Source organism: Lampris incognitus, chromosome 13 (assembly GCF_029633865.1).
Source record: "Lampris incognitus isolate fLamInc1 chromosome 13, fLamInc1.hap2, whole genome shotgun sequence".
NCBI classification, from domain to species: Eukaryota; Metazoa; Chordata; class Actinopteri; order Lampriformes; family Lampridae; genus Lampris; species Lampris incognitus.
Genome location: NC_079223.1, coordinates 542001 through 557153, shown reverse-complemented (window position 1 = coordinate 557153; position 15153 = coordinate 542001).

Sequence of the window (15153 nt, the reverse complement as noted above, 5' to 3'; positions counted from 1 at the left end):
GTTACTGAACAAACAGGTAATTCTTTCTAAACTTCAGTGATTTGACGATGAAAGTATTGAAGTGAACGAGCAGGGATGAAGGGAAGTGGGGGTGGGCTGACCAGCAGGGATGAAGGGAAGTGGGGGTGGGCTGACCAGCAGGGATGAAGGGAAGTGGGGGTGTTCTGACCAGCACGGATGAAGAGAAGTGGGGGTGGGCTGACCAGCAGGGATGAAGGGAAGTGGGGGTGGGCGGACCAGCAGGGATGAAGGGAAGTGGGGGTGGGCTGACCAGCAGGGATGAAGGGAAGTGGGGGTGTGTTGACCAGCACGGATGAAGGGAAGTGGGGGTGGGCTGACCAGCAGGGATGAAGGGAAGTGGGGGTGGGCGGACCAACAGGGATGAAGGGAAGTGGGGGTGTTCTGACCAGCAGGGATGAAGGGAAGTGGGGGTGTTCTGACCAGCACGGATGAAGGGAAGTGGGGGTGTTCTGACCAGCAGGAATGAAGGGAAGTGGGGGTGGGCTGACCAGCAGGGATGAAGGGAAGTGGTGGTGGGCTGAACAGCAGGGATGAAGGGGGCGGGCTGACCAGCAGGGATGAAGGGAAGTGGGGGCGGGCTGACCAGCAGGGATGAAGGGAAGTGGGGGCGGGCTGACCAGCAGGGATGAAGGGAAGTGGTGGTGTGCTGACCAGCAGGAATGATGGGGGCGGGCTGACCAGCAGGAATGAAGGGAAGTGGGGGTGGGCTGACCAGCAGGGATGAAGGGGGCGGGCTGACGAGCAGGAATGAAGGGAAGTGGGGGTGTTCTGACCAGCAGGAATGAAGGGAAGTGGGGGTGGGCGGACCAGCAGGGATGAAGGGAAGTGGGGGTGGGCTGACCAGCAGGGATGAAGGGAAGTGGGGGTGGGCTGACTAGCAGGGATGAAGGGGGCGGGCTGACCAGCAGGAATGAAGGGAAGTGGGGGTGGGCTGACCAGCAGGGATGAAGGGAAGTGGTGGTGGGCTGACAAGCAGGAATGAAGGGGGCGGGCTGACCAGCAGGAATGAAGGGAAGTGGTGGTGGGCTGACCAACAGGAATGAAGGAAGTGGTGGTGGGCTGACCAGCAGGAATGAAGGGAAGTGGGGGCGGGCTGACCAGCAGGAATGAAGGGAAGTGGGGGTGGGCGGACCAGCAGGGATGAAGGGAAGTGGGGGTGGGCTGACCAGCAGGGATGAAGGGAAGTGGGGGTGGGCTGACTAGCAGGGATGAAGGGGGCGGGCTGACCAGCAGGAATGAAGGGAAGTGGGGGTGGGCTGACCAGCAGGGATGAAGGGAAGTGGTGGTGGGCTGACCAGCAGGAATGAAGGGGGCGGGCTGACCAGCAGGAATGAAGGGAAGTGGTGGTGGGCTGACAAACAGGAATGAAGGAAAGTGGTGGTGGGCTGACCAGCAGGAATGAAGGGAAGTGGGGGCGGGCTGACCAGCAGGAATGAAGGAAAGTGGGGGCGGGCTGACCAGCAGGAATGAAGGGAAGTGGGGGCAGGCTGACCAGCAGGAATGAAGGGAAGTGGGGGCGGGCTGACCAGCAGGAATGAAGGGAAGTGGTGGCGGGCTGACCAGCAGGAATGAAGGGAAGTGGTGGCGTGCTGATCAGCAGGAATGAAAGGAAGTGGTGGTGTGCTGATCAGCAGGAATGAAAGGGGGCGGGCTGACCAGCTGGAATGAAGGGAAGTGGTGGCGGGCTGACCAGGAGGAATGAAGGGAAGTGGTGGCGGGCTGACCAGGAGGAATGAAGGGAAGTGGGGGCGGGCTGACCAGCAGGAATGAAGGGAAGTGGTGGTGGGCTGACCAGCAGGAATGAAGGGAAGTGGTGACGGGCTGACCAGCAGGAATGAAGGAAAGTGGTGGTGGGCTGACCAGCAGGAATGAAGGGAAGTGGGGGCGGGCTGACCAGTAGGAATGAAGGGAAGTGGGGACGGGCTGACCAACAGGAATGAAGGGAAGTGGGGGCGGGCTGACCAGCAGGGATGAAAGGGGGCAGGCTGACCAGCAGGAATGAAGGGAAGTGGTGGTGGGCTGACCAGCAGGAATGAAGGGAAGTGGTGGTGGGCTGACCAGCAGGAATGAAGGGAAGTGGTGATGGGCTGACCAGCAGGAATGAAGGGAAGTGGTGACGGGCTGACCAGCAGGAATGAAGGGAAGTGGTGGTGGGCTGACCAGCAGGAGCTAAGGGAAGTGGTGACGGGCTGACCAGCAGGAATGAAGGGAAGTGGGGGCGTGCTAACCAGAAGAAATGAAGGGAAGTGGTGGCGTGCTGACCAGCAGGAATGAAGGGAAGTGGGGGCGTGCTAACCAGAAGAAATGAAGGGAAGTGGTGGTGGGCTGACCAGCAGGAATGAAGGGAAGTGGTGACGGGCTAACAAGAAGAAATGAAGGGAAGTGGTGACGGGCTGACCAGCAGGAATGAAGGGAAGTGGTGACGGGCTGACCAGCAGGAATGAAGGGAAGTGGTGACAGGCTGACCAGCAGGAATGAAGGGAAGTGGTGACAGGCTGACCAGCAGGAATGAAGGGAAGTGGTGACAGGCTGACCAGCAGGAATGAAGGGAAGTAGTGGTGTGCTGACCAACAGGAATGAAGGGAAGTGGTGGTGGGCTGACCAGCAGGGATGAAGGGAAGTGGGGACGGGCTGACCAACAGGAATGAAGGGAAGTGGGGGCGGGCTGACCAGCAGGAATGAAAGGGGGCGGGCTGACCAGCAGGAATGAAGGGAAGTGGTGATGGGCTGACCAACAGGAATGAAGGGAAGTGGGGGCGGGCTGACCAGCAGGAATGAAAGGGGGCGGGCTGACCAGCAGGAATGAAGGGAAGTGGTGGTGGGCTGACCAGCAGGAATGAAGGGAAGTGGTGGTGGGCTGACCAGCAGGAATGAAGGGAAGTGGTGACGGGCTGACCAGCAGGAATGAAGGGAAGTGGTGACGGGCTGACCAGCAGGAATGAAGGGAAGTAGTGGTGTGCTGACCAACAGGAATGAAGGGAAGTGGGGGCGTGCTGACCAGCAGGAATGAAGGGAAGTGGGGGCGTGCTAACCAGCAGAAATGAAGGGAAGTGGTGGCGTGCTGACCAGCAGGAATGGAGGGAAGTGGTGGCGTGCTGACCAGCAGGAATGAAAGGAAGAGTTGGCATGCTGACCAGCAGGAATGAAGGGAATTAGTGGCCTGCTGACCAGTAGCAATGAAGGGAAGTGGTATCATGCTGACCAGCAGGAATGAAGCGAATAGGGGGCGGGCTGACCAGCAGGAATGAAGGGAAGTGGTGGTGTGCTGACCAGCAGGAATGAAGGGAAGTGGGGGCGGGCTGACCAGCAGGAATGGAGGGAAGTGGTGGTGGGCTGACCAGCAGGAATGAAGGGAAGTGGTGGTGTGCTGATCAGCAGGAATGAAGGGAAGTGGTGGTGTGCTGATCAGCAGGAATGAAAGGGGGCGGGCTGACCAGCAGGAATGAAGGGAAGTGGTGGCGGGCTGACCAGGAGGAATGAAGGGAAGTGGTGGCGGGCTGACCAGGAGGAATGAAGGGAAGTGGGGGCGGGCTGACCAGCAGGAATGAAGGGAAGTGGTGGTGGGCTGACCAGCAGGAATGAAGGGAAGTGGTGACGGGCTGACCAGCAGGAATGAAGGGAATTAGTGGCCTGCTGACCAGCAGGGATGAAGGGAAGTGGGGACGGGCTGACCAACAGGAATGAAGGGAAGTGGTGGTGTGCTGACCAACAGGAATGAAGGGAAGTGGGGGCGGGCTGACCAGCAGGAATGAAAGGGGGCGGGCTGACCAGCAGGAATGAAGGGAAGTGGTGGTGGGCTGACCAGCAGGAATGAAGGGAAGTGGTGGTGGGCTGACCAGCAGGAATGAAGGGAAGTGGTGACGGGCTGACCAGCAGGAATGAAGGGAAGTGGTATCATGCTGACCAGCAGGAATGAAGCGAATAGGGGGCGGGCTGACCAACAGGAATGAAGGGAAGTGGTGGCGGGCTGACCAGCATGAATGAAGGGAAGTAGTGGCGTGCTGACCAGCAGGAATGAAGGGAAGTGGTGGCGTGCTGACCAGCAGGAATGAAAGGAAGTAGTGGCGTGCTGACCAGCAGGAATGAAGGGAATTGGTGGAATGCTGACAGCAGGATTGAAGGGAAGTGTTGGCGTGCTGACCAGCAGGAATTAAGGGAATTGTTGTCGTGCTGACTAGCAGAAATGAAGGGATTTGGTGGCAGGCTGACCAGCAGAAATGAAGGGAAGTGGTGCCAAGCTGACCAGGAGGAATGAAGGGAAGTAGTGGTGTGCTGACCAGCAGGAATGAAGGGAAGTGGTGGCGGGCTAACCAGGCTGAATGAAGGGACGTGGTGGCGTGCTGACCAGCAGAAATGAAAGGACGCGGTGACAGGCTGACCAGCAGGAATGAGGGAAAGTATTGGCGGGCTGACCAGCAGGAATGAAGGGAAGTGGTGGCGCGCTGACCAGAAGAAAGGAAGGGATTTGGTTGCAGGCTGACCAGCAGAAATGAAGGGACGTGGTGGTGTGCTGACCAGCAGGAATGAAGGGAGGTGGTGGCGGGCTGATCCTAACCCTAACCCTAACCCACAAATCTAAACACAAATCTAAACATAAATCTAAACACAAACCTAAACACAAATCTAAGCACAAATCGAAACATAAATCTAAACACAAATCGAAACATAAATCTAAACACAAATCTAAAAACAATTGTAAATGTGACGCCCACAATATGTGTGGTCACATGTAATGTATGTTGTTATGTTGTTTATTTATTTTCTTTGGTTATATCATCATTTTCTTAATAATGTGCTTCTTATTCCACTGTGAGCCATTATGGCAATGATACTCCCTTTGCTGTAATACAGGGACTGGTAAGGTTTCAGCCTCGCCAGGAGGTGGCAGTGTGGTGCTTTCGTTCCCCCCCAAGGACTGACAGACCTTCGCGATTTCCTTAAAAAGCTGAGGAACGCTGAACCAGGAAACACTGCATTGCCTAATTATTTCTTTTTATCCTGTTTAACAGGAATACTTATCTGTATACATGTTCTCAAGCCAGAGAAGTGTAACAGATTTGTGGGGGCTCGTCCGGGATCAGCGACGTGGTTGAAGTTGTTGATCCAGTGATCCTGAACCTGTGGACCAGTGGGTCACGTCATCGGAGCGAGGGGCTGTGGAAATCCAGGGCGTCTGATTGTGGCCAGAGCGAGGGACTTCTTTGAGAGCCGAGGGCGTCTGATGACTGTGCACTAGACTGTTCACAATGACGGAAAACGAGAGGAAGAAGCTGGTGTGGTCGGTAAAGAGGGGACTGTTCTGCCTGTCTGCCGAGGAGTTGTTCGAGCTTGCGTCTGACATCCCAGGAGCACCTGACCAAGACCAAGCTAAGTTAAAGTTGAACAAACATGATGAGGAGGGCTGTGTTGACTATGTCTGTTCATACATGGACAGTGAATGCTTGCTTGAGTTGGAAGACGAGGGTGTATCACAGTTACTCTTCTTAAAAGAGATGATTGACCAGAGAATTCAGGGGCGTGGTCAGAGTGCACCCCCTACAGAGGGTGGGGGCAATGTTAGAGCTGTTAATGTGTCTGATGATGCTGCTGTTGCTAATGTTGCACACACTAACCCACATGCCACAGATACACACACTGAAACTGTCATCGAATCACAGTTAAGTAAGTTGATATCTAGCTATGATGAGTTGTGCCAAAAGCTTAACCAGGGTAGTGTCTCACTCACCCCACCACACATATCAGACAATCAGCCCACTGATGATGACTGTAACCTGTTCCGCAGTCCACATGTCATGCAGTCACCTCGTTCAAGAACTGACCAACACTCCATGAACGCCACTGAAAGCATGATTGCTGTCAAAGACCTCCCCCTCCTCCAGAGGAAGGAATTCAAAATCCATGGCGGACAAATCGGGGACAATGCATCCGACATAAGCTACAGCAATGTCAGTAAACAGATTGACCAAGGCCTGAAAGAGAAGCACACTGAAGACGAAATCATCAGAGCAGTGTTTCGCATCATAAAACCCGGCAACTTCAAAGAGATGCTCAACAGCAAAGATGAGATGACAATAGCAGAGCTAAAGAGCTTCCTACAGTCACACTTAGGAGAGAAAAGTAGCACTGAATTGTTTCAGGACTTAATGAATGCCAAACAGCATGAACATGAAACACCGCAACAGTTTCTTTATAGAATGATAGGCCTCAAACAGAAAGTGATATTCACGTCTAGGCAGACCGATGCAGATATTATGTATGAGGCACGTACAGCACAGAACGTATTCCTTCGTACCGTCTATCAGGGTATGAGTGAGAAACATGATGATATTAGGCGGGAGTTAAAGTCCCTCCTCTCAGACCCTACAGTTACAGATGAGGCACTCCTAAAACAAGTTACTAAGACAACTAGTGAGGAGAGTGAGAGAAAACGACGCTTGGGCGTGCGTAGCACCCGCCCCAAAGTAGCTCACGTGCAGAGTAGTGAGGTTAACACTAGTGAGGCCAACACAGAAAAGAGTAGTACAGATACTACTGCTAGAGATGAGCTAGTTCATCAGCTGACTGCTCAGGTACAGGCCCTGACTAAGGAAGTAAACTCCCTACAATCAAATGCTACAGCAGCAGCCAAGCCCTCGCCAGCTGAGCCTCAGCCCCAGTGTGTATGCCAAGGTCCCAGTAGACTGGCTAGACAGGTTAGAAGAGAGAGGCCATTTGGCTGCCATAACTGCATTGACAGTGGCCGGACTAACTGCAACCATTGCTTCACTTGTGGAGAAGAGGGACACCGGGCAGTGGGATGCCTAAAAGCAAACAAGCCACCGGGAAACGCCCCCCGGTCACGGAAAAGGGACAACCTGTGACCGACTTTAGTATCCAGTCCCACCCAGTCACCAACAAACCATCACCAGCCCAGGTTAATCAGAACCTCCCCATCTCTTCTCATACACAAACCAATGTCAAGTCACCATCACAGCGAGTAGCCAAACTCACTGGAGAGAAATACGTACTGAAATGCAACCTGAGTGGATATGCTGTGACTGCTCTCCTGGACTCTGGCGCACAAGTGAGCATTATAGACCGCCAATGGAAACAAAGATACTTACCCCAACAGGAAGTGCGCCCTCTCTGTGAGCTTCTGGGTGACAGTGAACTGGATCTCACTGCAGCGAATGGAGAGCCTATACCATATGATGGATGGGTTGAACTCACCTTTAACTTACCTGGCAACGACGATCCCAACCTCGCCATCAGAGTACCCTTCCTGGTCAGCTGTGTGAGCCTTCTGAGACCAATACTGGGCTTCAACGTGATCCAAGAGCTCATCCTAGGACAGGAGGGTGGACTTGAAGTTGTGGCTCAACTGCTGAGAGAGGCCATGCAGATCGAAAATGACAAAGCAGAGGCAATTGTGAACTTTGTACAAACCCAGGAGCCCGCCCATGGCCAGGTGTGGGTGAGGGTTGGTCGTCATGATGTCATCGTCCAGCCAGGTCAGGTTGCCCGCATCAAATGTAAAGTGCCTGCTGATTTCACCCCTCCAGTGGCTCTGTTTGAGGTCAGCCATCCCGACCTGAGACTGGAACATCTAGATCTTGGTGATGGTCTGGTCGAGATTCACCACACCAGATGGCCCTATGTTGAGATCCCAGTATACAACCACACTCAACAGGATGTCACACTGGACAGCTTCACAGTGTTAGGCAGCATCCAGCCAGTCGAGAAGATAGTGGAAACAGACCAGACAGACAGCAACGAGATCAACAATGTCAACTCACCAGTTGCTGGCGGGGAGAACAAAGAACAAACCGAACAGCCTCAGCGATGGAACCCCCCTGTCGACGTAAGTCATCTAGACCAGTGGCTCTCAACCTTTTTGGGGTCCTGGACCCCCTGCGTATTTTTGATCTACCCTGAGGACCCCTCCACCTGATCTTGGGGGAGGGGGGTTGCAATTTGATAGAAACAGTAGAAACTGCATTTTAAATTGCATTATAGCATTTATTCACTCTGGGGCAAATTTCGGGACTATCTCTTCTACGCGCCCCACTTCCTGGTGTACACGGATAACAACCCGTTAACGTATGTGATGAGCACAGCCAAGCTCAACGCTGTCGGCCACCGATGGGTTGGCGAGCTTGCAGACTTCAGGTTCAAGATCAAATATCGACCAGGCAAGGTAAACGTAGATGCAGACACGCTGTCCAGACTGCCATTCGACATCAACAGCTATGTGGACTTGTGCACGGAGGAACTATCCAGGGACACTATCCTGGCGACGTGGGAAGGCAGCAGAGCTGCCATGTATCGGGATGTTGCTTATGTTGCTGCCCTGGACCTGTCGCAAAATAGCGCCACAGAGCAACCCCCAGAAATGCTTCCGACCATAGGCCATGAAGAACTCGTGAAAGCCCAGCGAGAAGATCCTGCCATCAGTCAAATCATCAAACTGAAAGAGACCAGCAACATCCTGTCTGCTGACATGAGAAGGGCAGTGAGTGGCCTGGCGAGGAAACTTCTGCACGAGTGGGAGAAGCTGCACCTCAAAGATGACCTGCTATACAGGAAAACCAACCAGAGGACTCAACTTGTCCTACCTGGCCAGTACCGGCTGTTGGTCTTGAAGCACCTCCGTGATGACATGGGCCATCTGGGCACTGAGAGAGTACTGGGCCTAGCGAGAGACAGATTCTACTGGCCGTACATGAAGCAGGATGTAGAGGCCTATGTGACAAGAAGGTGCCCCTGCATAAAGCAGAAAAAACCAGTCTCACACATCAGAGCGCCCATGAAGAGCATTACCACCAGCTCACCTCTAGAGCTCGTCTCCATCGACTATCTTCACTTGGAATCTAGCAAGGGAGGGTTTGAGTACATCCTGGTCGTCGTAGACCATTTCACCTGGTTTGCTCAGGCCTACGCCACCAGAAACAAGTCCGGAAAGACAGCTGCGGAGAAGCTGTTTGATGACTTCATCCCACGGTTTGGCTACCCATGGAAACTACACCACGACAAGGAAGAGAATTTGAGAATGAGCTCTTCAAAACTCTGCAACAGCTAAGTGGAGTGGGTCACTCAAGGACTACCCCTTACCACCCCCAGGGAAATCCTGCTGAGAGATTCAACCGGACTCTGCTGCAAATGTTCAGGACTCTGGAGGAGAAGGAAAAGGAAAGGTGGAAAGAGCACCTACCACAAGTCATCCACGCCTATAACTGTACCAGGCATGAAGTGACTGGGTTCTCGCCCTTCTATCTAATGTACGGCCGTCACCCACGTCTGCCTGTGGACATGATCTTCGGATTGGCCACTGAAGAGGAAACCACTTCTCCAAGAGGCTATGCAGAAAAGTGGGCCTCAAGAATGAAGGAAGCTTACAGACTCGCCTCTGAGAACAGTCAACAGTCAAGTGCTCGTGGAAAGAGCTACTATGACCAGCACACAAAGGGTGTTGTGCTTGAACCAGGTGACCGTGTCCTAGTGCGTAATCTGAGTGAGAGAGGAGGGCCAGGGAAGCTAAGATCCTACTGGGAAAACAAAGTTCATGTGGTGAAGGAGCGGATTGCTGATGGACCAGTCTACAAAGTGGCCTCAGAAACAGACGGGCACAGAGTACGAACACTACACCGCAACCTGCTCCACCTTGTCAATGAACTACCAGTCGACTTACCCCGACAGTCACTGACATCCACATCTGGAAGAGGAACTTACCCAGACACCTACCTGCTCCATCCAGAGAACCACAGCCCCGATAGAGAACAAGGAACAGTCAACCAAACACAAGGAAAGAGAGTGAATGGAACCCAAGCAGTGACTCATCGGATGATGAACCAACATACTGGCTGAGAATACCAGAAAGGAGAGGACTGGAGAGTACAGTACCACAGCCTGTACGAGGGCCTCAGAGGGTCTCCCATCACACAACAACCACTGAAAGATCTGAACCAACCAGGACACACATACCTGAAAGAGAACCGAGAAGAGGTATACATGTCAATGAAAGAAGAGGAAGCATGCCTGTAACAGAGGACAGAGAAACTCGACACAGCACAAATGAGGAGGAATGGACGGAAGAAGGACACATACCTGGAGACCAAATACCTACGGAGTGTGAGCAGGAAGATGTGCTGCAGCAAGAGGATGAGCCAGTAGCCCCTCAAACAATCAATGAGCAGCCTGATGATGACTGTGCTAGTCAGCCACAAGCTCGGCGATCCACTCGTGAAAGAAGGCCTACCAGGATGCTGATATACAATTCATTAGGCCAGCCCTCTTACCAAACAGCCTGCAATGCAGTGGGGGCCTATGGACCACCATCGATGCCAGTCTGGGAGATGCAGACATACCCAGTGACTTACCACACAGCGCTCCAGGCGCTACCATATCCCATACCTCACCTATGCAATATGCAGCACCATTTTATACAGATAATCATACACACATAGGTACACACCCACACCCAAACATGCCCACTTGCCCCGTTTGCCGCTGAGACACACACACATACACACACATACACACACACACACATGCCCTTATACCTACCTTAGACTTACCTTTCAGTGTTCAGAAAATATAGAGGGTTTTGAAGTTTGGAAATGTCTGGAGTCAATTTCTTTTTGTCAGGGAGCGTGTGACGCCCACAATATGTGTGGTCACATGTAATGTATGTTGTTATGTTGTTTATTTATTTTCTTTGGTTCTTTCATTATTTTATTAATAATATGCTTCTTATTCCACTGTGAGCCATTCTGGCAATGATACTCCCTTTGCTGTAATACAGGGACTGGTAAGGTTTCAGCCTCGCCAGGAGGTGGCAGTGTGGTGTTTTTGTTCCCCCCCAAGGACTGACAGACCTTCGCGATTTCCTTAAAAAGCTGAGGAACGCTGAACCAGGAAACACTGCATTGCCTAATTATTTCTTTTTATCCTGTTTAACAGGAATACTTATCTGTATACATGTTCTCAAGCCAGAGAAGTGTAACATAAACATAATTGTAATCACAAATCTAAACACAAATATAAACACAAATATAAAATAAGTCTAAACACAAATCCAAACACAAATCTAAACAAAAATGTAAACGTAAATGTAAACACAAATCGAAACACAAATCGAAACACAAATCGAAACATAAATCCAAACACAAATCTAAACACAAATCTAAACATAAAACTAAATACAAATCTAAACACAAATCTAATCATAAATCTAAAAACATAAACATGTAGAGCCGAAGGAGCGGAGAAGACCGTAGGTTCACACTTTAGCCGTGTAGGCAACTTTCTTTAATCCACGGTAAATCAGAGAGACAACCAAACCCCACTCGACTGAGCGGAGGTGGCAAGAATAACCAGAAAACTGGCTGGACAACCATAACTTAACCCTGCGTTAACCTGCCAGGGCAACCATGATTTAACCCTTAGTTCCTGGGTTGAATTCTGTCCCCAATACGTGTCCACCACATGAGCCCCCCCAGAATTCGACCTAGTAATCGAAGTCAGGCAGGCGCGAGGGGACGACAGGCCGTCCGCGGCGGCTCCGGATAACAGGGGCCGGAGTGTCTCTGGGAGGCATTGACGCGGGCCTGTGGAGGTCGGCCTGAGGAGCAGAAGAGGCAGCTCGGGCCTCCACGGGGGGAGGAGGCGGAGCCGGGGGACGACCGCGACGAGGAGGTTGGGCTAACTCCAACGGCTGCGTCAAGTCCAGGTGTGCGGGTTTAACTCGGTCCACTGAAACATGCTCGGCCGTGCCCCCAAAATCCACCACCAGGTGCTTAGTTCCCCGTTCCAGGACGCGGAAGGGGCCGTCATAAGGGGGTTGCAGAGGGGGGCGGTGTGCGTTGTGACGGATGAACACGTAGTCCGCTGACTGCAGACCTGGGGGCACCTGGGACACCGGAGCGCCGTGTTGGGCGGTAGGGACGGGTGTGAAAGCTCTGACCCCGTCCAGCAAGGAGGCTCGTTGGTCCACAGCTGACCAGGGACGCGTTGCATTGGGCATGAAATCGCCTGGGACTCGCAGCGGTGTGCCGTACACCAGCTCCGCAGAGGAGGCTTGTAGGTCTTCCTTCGGGGCGGTCCGCAGGCCCAGCATGACCCATGGGAGCTTGTCGACCCAGTTGCAGTCCTTGAGAGTAGCCCGAAGCGCAGCCTTCATGGACCGGTGGAAGCGCTCACATAGGCCGTTCGCCTGAGGGTGGTAGGCAGTAGTGCGATGAAGCTTGACGCCCAGAGCCTCACCCACAGCATTCCATAGCTCTGAGGTAAACTGTGGCCCGCGGTCAGATGAAAGGTCGGAAGGCGTACCGAAACGTGAGACCCACGACCCAATAAAAGCCCGGGCCACATCAGCAGACGTCGTGGATGCCAAGGGAACAGCTTCAGGCCAGCGCGTAGTCCTGTCCACCACAGTGAAGAGGTAGGTGAACCCATGGGAGGGGGTTGGGGGACCAACCAGGTCGACGTGGACATGGTCAAATCGTCTCTCCGGCACTGCGAAGCGTTCCAGGGGCGCCTTAATGTGGCGGTGTATCTTAGCCCGCTGACAGGCAACACACGAGTCGGCCCACGCTTTCACGTCTCTCTTAAGTCCCTCCCACACAAACTTAGCAGAGGTCAGGCGCACGGATGGCTTACCGCCTGGATGAGAGAGGCCGTGCACAGCTTCAAATACGGGGCGTCTCCAGCTGTGCGGGACGATGGGCCTGGGCTGTCCTGTGGAGACGTCACACAGGAGGGTGACACCTGTGTCGCTGAAAGGAACGTCCTGCAGGCGGAGCCCCGTGTCGGAGGCCCGGAGACGGAGGATGCTCGGGTCCGTGGCCTGGTCAGCAGCCATCTGTGCATAGTCAAGGCCTAGGTGGACCGCTCCAATCACTGCCCTAGACAGGCAGTCAGCTACCTGGTTAGACTTACCAGCGACGTGCTGGATGTCGGTAGTGAATTCCGAAATGTAGGAGAGTTGTCGCTGCTGGCGAGCGGACCATGGCTCGGCCGTCTTGGACATGGCAAACGTGAGGGGCTTGTGGTCCACGTACGCAGTAAACTCGCGGCCCTCTAGCAGGAAACGGAAATGCCGGACGGCGAGCCAGAGACCGAGGAGCTCCCTGTCAAAAGTACTATACTTGCGCTCTCGGGGTGTAAGCTGGCGACTGAAAAAGGCCAAAGGCTGCCAAGCCCCCCCCCACCCACTGTTCGTGAACCGCACCAACAGCATAGTCCGATGCATCTGTGGTTATGGAAATAGGCGCTGTAGGTGAAGGATGTGCTAGCAGGGTAGCCTGGGAAGCGCAGCTTTAGTCTCGGTGAACGCACGGTCCCGCTCTGCTGTCCAGTCGACCGCCTGGTTGGGGGACATGCCTTTCAGCACCTCGTACAGTGGCCGGATGATAAAGGCGGCTCGAGGAATGAAGCGGTGGTAGAATGTCACCATCCCGATGAACTCCCTGAGCGCACGAGCTGTTTGGGGGCGCGGAAAGGCCGCCACCGCTTCCACCTTTGAGGGCAGGGGGACTGCCCCGTCCCCAGTGATGCGGTGCCCGAGGAAATCAATGGCTGTCAGCCCGAACCGGCACTTCGCCGGGTTGACGATCAGCCCATGCTGGCTGAGGCGTGTGAAGAGGGCATGAAGATGGGACAGGTGTTCTTCCTTGGAGGCGCTGGCGATGAGTATGTCGTCCAAATAGACGAAGATGAAAGGAAGGCCACGGAGCACTGAATCCATCAGCCGCTGAAAGGACTGGGCCGCGTTTTTGAGTCCAAATGGCATTCGTAGGAATTCAAATAGGCCGAATGGGGTAGTCACCGCTGTCTTGGGGATGTCCGAGGGGTGCACGGGAACTTGATGATAACCACGGACCAGGTCGACTTTTGAGAAGACGCATTTGCCAGACAGGTTTGCAGAAAAGTCCTGGATATGCGGGACAGGATAGCGGTCGGGCGTGGTGGCGTCATTTAGTCGGCGGTAGTCCCCGCATGGGCGCCAACCTCCATCAGGCTTAGCGACGATGTGGAGTGGGGACGCCCACGGGCTGTCAGAGCGGCGGATGATCCCCATGCGTTCCAGGTGCTCGAACTCAGACTTGGCAATGGCGAGTTTGGCGGGGTCGAGACGCCTGGCTCTGGCGTAGACCGGGGGCCCCTTCGTAGCAATGTGATGCTCCACCCCATGCTTAGCGGTGGGTGCGGAGAAGGTAGGCTGGGTGAGGTCAGGGAACTCAGCGAGGAGGCGGTTGAACTTGTCTGCCTCTGAGAGAGAGTTGGCTAGACCTGCATAGGCCGCTTCCCTCCGCGTACATGCGAAGGAGGAGAAGGTTAAGGCATCGACCAGACGGCTGTTCTGAATGTCCACTAGCAAACCGTAAGCGCACAAAAAATCAGCTCCGAGGAGGGGAAGCGTTACATTGGCCATGACGAACTCCCACGTGAAACGTTGTCCACCAAAACACAGTTCTACAGACCGCACGCCGTATGTGTGGATAGGGCTGCCGTCAGCCGTCGCCAACTGGGGGCCCCGCTCCCCGCCCATGATGTCGACGTCAGTAGCAGGGAGCACGCTTCTCTGTGCGCCCGTGTCACAAAGAAATCGCCGACCGGAGATGGTGTCGAGGATGAAGAGTAGCCTGCTCGTATCGCCAACACTCGTGGCCACTAATGAGTGTTGGCCCTCTCGTTTCCCGTCGGCCTGTAGTTGCAGGGGGAACGGCACCGTTTAGCTTTCGCACCAAATCGAGCGTGGTACATACAGAGTCCAGAGGGCTTGTAGCGGTCTGATGCTGTGGCGCCACCGTCGGGCCACGCCCGCGATGTCGGCGGGGGGCCAGTGAAGGTAGGAGCCAGCACCCCGGCATGGGAGGAACGTTGTGTAGCGACGAAGAATCGGTCAGCCTCCTTTGCCAGCTCACGGGGATCAGTGATGGTGGAGTTAGCGAGCGCAGTCTGGACGTGGGGCGGCATGTTGCGCAGAAACAGCTCCATAAACAGGAAACATGGCTTTTCTTGACCCAGTAGGTTTAACATCCTGCTCATTAGCTCCGATGGTTTGCCATCTCCCAAGCCCTGAATTGCGAAGAGGCGACGTGCTCTCTCCGTTGTTGACAGTTCAAAAGTTTCAAGGAGGAGATGTTTAAGTGC